A 6,000-nucleotide genomic window follows, 5' to 3' on the forward strand; every position below is an offset into this window, starting at 1 on the left:
ATTATCTTCCATTAGAGCTTAGACGAGCCAGAGTTGATAGGTTCTTATTCAGCAGGGTAACATGAGTGTTCAGGAGTACAACCTTCAGTTTGATTCATTGGCTAGGTATGCTCCCACTATTTTATCTAAGATGGAGGATCGGGTGCACCGGTTCGTGATGGGATTAGAGCCTCACTTGCTTAATGATTGTATGTCGGTCTCACTTTATCCAGACATGGATATTTCTCATATTCAGGCATACACTCAGGGTGTAGAGGAGCGTAAGAAGAAACAGAGGGCCGATCGTGATAATGATAGGGCCCAGAATAAGAGAGCGAGGTCTTTAGGTCCTTCTAGTGAGTTTCGAGGTGGTCAGAGACCACAATACCCAAGGTATCAAGCCCAGCCATCGGCTAGCGCGCCCCTCAGTTTGGCGGTAAGAGATTTGATCGTTCCATATATTCAGGGTCTGGTCAAAATTTCAAGGCCTCAGGTTCTTAGTATAGGGATGAGTCAAGTCAGATGAGGCTGCCCTTGCCACAATGAGCTCAATGTGGTAAGCAACATATCGGGCAGTGCCATATGGGATTAGGTGTTTGTTATACTTGTGGTTATCCAGGCCAAGTTATGAGGGATTGTCCGATGAGAGGTGATGCGAGCATAACTCAGCTAGTTGGATCTGTAGCTGGTTCATCATCATCAGTACGCCCCTCTAGGAAAGGTCCACAAGTACGAATGAGTCTTGGTAGAGGCAAAGGTTGAGCATCTAGCTCGAGCAGTCCTCAGAACCGCATTTACGCATTAGCAGGACGACATGACCAGAAGTCATTGCCTGATGTTGTTACAAGTATATTATTAGTCTTCTCATATGATGTATATGCACTTATTAACCCAGGTTCCACCTTATCATACATTACTCTGTTAGTTGCTAGTAAGTTTGGAATAAAACCTGAATTGGTTAAAACTTTTAAGGTGTCTACACCTGTTGGGGACTCAGTGATAGCTAAGTAAGTATATAGGGGTTGCATAATAGTAGTTCATAGTCGATCTACCGTAGAGGACCTAATCGAGTTAGATATGGTAGAATTTGATGTTATAATGGGTATGGATTGGTTGGCTTCTTGTCATGCAAACGTTGATTGTAGATCAAAGATAGTTCGCTTTCAATTTCTAGGGGAGCCTATTTTGGAGTGGAAAGGTAATACGCCATCGCCGAGAGGAAGATTTATTTCCTATCTCAAGGCAAGGAAGATGATCAGAAAGGGATGTATTTATCACTTAGTTCAGGTTCAAAATGTGGAAGAGGAGTCACTAACCATTCAGTCCATCCTTGTGGTTAATGAGTTTTTCGATGTTTTTCCCGATGAGCTTACGAGCCTTCTGCTAGAGCGAGAAATTGAGTTTTCTATTGACCTACTACCAGATACTCATCCAATATCTATTCCTCCCTATAGAATGGCCCCCGCGGAGCTAAAAGAATTGAAAGAACAACTAAAGGACTTGCTTGAAAAAGGATTTATCAGACCTAGTACATCACCGTGGGGAGCACCTATGTTATTTATGAGGAAGAAATATGGTTCCTTATGGATGTGTATTGATTATAGACAGTTGAATAAGGTGGCGATTAACAATATATACCCGCTCCCAAGGATTGACAATATATTTGATCAGTTACAAGGTGCCAAGTGTTTTCAAAAATAAACCTGAGGTCCGGGTACCATTAGGTAAGGGTTAAGGAGGAAGATATTCTGAAGACAACATTTAGGACTAGATATGGGCACTTTGAGTTTTGTGTTATGTCATTCGGTTTGACCAATGCCCCAACAGTATTCATGGATTTGATGAACCGTGTGATCAGGACTTTATTAGATTTGTTCGTAATGGTATTTATCGATGATATATTGGTGTATTCTCGTTCAAAGGCTGAGCATGCAGATCATCTGCGTACTGTGCTTAGAGTTTTACAAAAAGGGAAGTTGTATGCAAATTCTCTAAATGTGAATTCTGGTTGAATTCTATAACTTTCCTTGGGCTTATCATTTCGAGTAAAGGCATCCTGGTGGATACACAAAAGATTGAGGCAGTAAGGACGTCGCCCAGACATACAACACTGACAGAGATTTGTAGCTTTCTTGATTTGGCAATTTATTACAGGAGATTTGTAGAGAGATTTTATTCCCTTTCAACACCTTTGACAAAGTTAACTCAGAAGGGAGCAAAGTTTCAATGGATTGATGCTTGCGAATGGAGTTTCTAGGCATTAAAGGACACATTAACTTCAGCACCGATTCTAACGCTCCTAGAAGGGACCAGTGGTTATGTTATCTATTGTGATGCTTCAGGCATTGGATTGGGTTGTGTGCTGATGCAACATGGTACGGTTGTGGCTTATGCTTCTAGACAACTAAGAAAGCATGAGAAGAACTACTCGAATCATAAGATCCTCCAGTACATCTTCAAGCTAAAGGAATTGAATCTACATCAAAGGAGAAGGTTGGAGCTACTTAAATACTATGATGTTGATATTTTATACCATCCGGGGAAGGCGAACGTAGTAGCCGACGCCCTCAGCCGTAGATCTATGGGTAGCATGTCTTATTTACAGCCAGAAAAAGAGGGGAATAACCCATGAGGTTCATCAGCTAGCTAGTCTTGGAGTTTGGTTACTGGACTCAGGTGATATTGGAATTACTATTCAGGATATGACAACATCCTCTTTAGTAACTGAAGTAAAGGAACACCAGTACGATGATCATGTGTTAGTTCATTATAAGGATACCACCCTTTAGAAGGAGAAGACACTGTTTGAAATTATAGAAGATGGGGTCCTCAGATATCAAGGGCGATTATGTGTGCCTAATGTTGCATGCCTACGTCGGCAGGTTATGGGAGAAACTCACTATTCTCGTTATTCTATCCATCCCGGAGTGACAAAGATGTATCATGATATCAGAGAAGTATATTGGTGGGTTGGAATGAAAAAGGATATAGAAGATTTTGTTGCTAAGTGTCCTAACTGTCAGCAGGTTAAGATTAAGCATCAAAAACCCGGTGGATTATTGCAGGCTATGGAGATTCCGACTTGGACATAGGAAATAATCAATATGGATTTCATCGTAGGCTTACTTCGTACCCAGCATAAGTTCGATTTGATATGAGTGATTGTTGATAGGCTTACAAATTCAGCAATTTTTTTGCCTGTTAGGACTACATATTCCTCAAAGGATTATGCAAGGCTTTATATTAAGGAGATAGTACGACTGCATGGTGCCCATGTATCTATTATCTCGGATAGAGGAGCTCAATTTACAGCCAACTTCTGGAGGTCCTTCCAAAAAGGATTGGGGACTCAAGTAAATCTTAGTACAACATTTCATCCCCAGATAGACGGATAGGCTGAGCGTACTATTCAGACACTTGAGGATATGTTACGAGCTTGTGTGATAGACTTCAAAGGTAGCTGGGATGATCATCTACCGCTTATTGAGTTCGCATATAATAAAAGTTACCACTTCAGTATCCAGATGGCTTCGTACGAGGCTTTGTATGGGCGCAAGTGCTGATCTCTTATAGGGTGATTTAATGTTAGAGAATCTGGGTTACATGGGACAGACCTAGTTCAGCAAGCCATAGAAAAAGTAAAGCTGATCCAGGATCAACTATTGACAGCTCAGAGTCGTCATAAGTCATATTCTAACATGTGGCAACGAGATTTAGAGTTTGGGATTGATGATGAGGTATTCTTAAAGGTGTCACCTATGAAGGGTATGATGAGATTTGACAAGAAAGGAAAACTTAGACCACGGTATATTGGGCCTTATTGGATCATTCGTAGAGTAGGCCAAGTAGCTTATGAGTTAGAATTGCCCTCGGAATTAGAGTTTGTCCATCCGGTTTTTCAAGTATCTATGTTATAGAAGTGTATTGGAAATCCTACCCGAGTGGTGCCTACAAATGATGTACAGATTACAGAGGACTTGTCATACGAGGAAATTTTGGTTGCCATCCTAGACCGACAAATCCGTAAGCTACGGAATAAAGAGGTAGCCTCCGTGAAAGTACTTTGGAGGTACAACAATGTGGAAGAAATGACTTGGGAGGCCGAGGAAGACATGAAGTCTAGATATCCCTACTTATTTCCTCCTCCAGATAAGTGTCCGATTGAGATGTCACAGCCTCAATGTACGTGTACAGATTCTTGTGTTAGCTATTGTTATTGGTCGTGTGAGGCCATCATCGTTATTGATGATTGTGGTCCTATGTGGTATTAAATTATTGGGTTTCTACATGAAGGGTTGGTAGTAGCGTTGTTACAAAGGCGACTCTGCCAAGGTTATATAGATCCCGGAGAGTTAAACATTCGAGTACGAATGTTTCTATGTACGCTAAAAGTTTTGTCTTCAGTTAATTGACGCAGACTCGGGGATGAGATTATCTTGAAGTTAATGTATTTACGCTATTTATAACAAGCGATAATTAAGTGTCATGAAGGATAAAGGGTACACGAATTAAAGAAAGCTAGTTTTATTGAAAGTGGCCAATTTGGGATAAAATACAGGTCGAGCAATAATACCCTATAATTATGGACTAGTACCATAAAAGGTACCATATGACCGTGATAATATGATGTATAAAGTATATTAAAAATGAATATTATTTTAAGTAATTTGAGATAATTTCAAATTATACGGGTAATTGGTTAATTACCGGGTAACGGGACATTACCCAATTAACTAATAAGTGGATCAAAATTAATAAATTACATCCCCCCAAATGTGGCAAGAAGCCACAAATCTAGAAAATGACTAAGTAGTCATATAGTCCTAGGTGGCTATCTAGGAATTATTGGAATTTAATAAGTAAAAGGTCTTGTTCCATTCAATTGGACAAAACAGAACCAAAAACGTCAAAATCCTAAAGCAAGAGACGTACTTCATTTTTCCTATTTCAAAGGCTTCAAGGAGCAGAAGCTTAATTCGTTCCAAAAACTTTAAAGAACAGAAACTTGATTCGTTCAACACTTCAAGAACAGAAGCAAAATTCAATCCAATATTTGGGGTTCTAAATTCAATCACGAAGGTTTCCAGCGAAAATTGTTAGAATCATAGCAACGTAAAATTTTGTGGTTACAAAAGAGTACGGTGCAATCTTCAAGAATATTATATAGTGTTTTCCCTACTCCAGGTATGTTAAGGCCATCCCTTCTTTCTTTTTGGCATGGTCCAAGTTATACAGAAGAAACGAGCAAATGCACAGTTTTCATAAATGACTCTATTCATAGAAATACTAGGAATCTCTATGTTCTTGATTCCCCGTGTGACATATTATTATATCTTCTGTTCATGGGTCTCAGAATAATACGCAGTTGAAAAAGTTTATCAAGAAGGAATATTGAGATTATTACATATTTTTCATACTTTCCACTCATTTATACATGTACATTGACCCATAACCAGATGGTGTTACATACTCATATTAATATATATATATATATGAGAAAAAGGTTACGGCATTATATACGCACCACCATCTGATCAGTTGGTATATGTTGATGATGTTGCCCACAATGTCCGAGATGATATGATGAGATGCCCTCAGTGGCTTGATGATGTTATGTACACCTATACCCATGCATGAAACGACATTTATATACACGTGCATAATAGTATTAATGTTTTAGAATTTACAAAGTTATTCAGATTTATAGATGGATTTCTTTATTCCATGTTTCATCTATCCCTTTTACGTACATATTTTGATGCCTTACATACTCAGTACATTTTTTTACTGACGCACTATTTCACGGGGCCTACGTTTCATGTCCGCAGGTGCAGGTAGGCAAGCTGACGGTCCCCTTCTTAGGATCCTTGATCAGCAAAAGTTGGCGTGCTCCACTTGATCCGGAGCTGCTTTTGATTTTGGTATGATATGTTTGTATATATATAAGTATGACGTGGATCAGTCCCGTCTTTGTACAGTTATATTCCTATTAGAGGTTTGGAGACAGTATGTCTAGTTAGA

The sequence above is a fragment of the Nicotiana tabacum genome, chromosome 22 (assembly GCF_000715075.1).
Source record: "Nicotiana tabacum cultivar K326 chromosome 22, ASM71507v2, whole genome shotgun sequence".
Classification (NCBI taxonomy): domain Eukaryota; kingdom Viridiplantae; phylum Streptophyta; class Magnoliopsida; order Solanales; family Solanaceae; genus Nicotiana; species Nicotiana tabacum.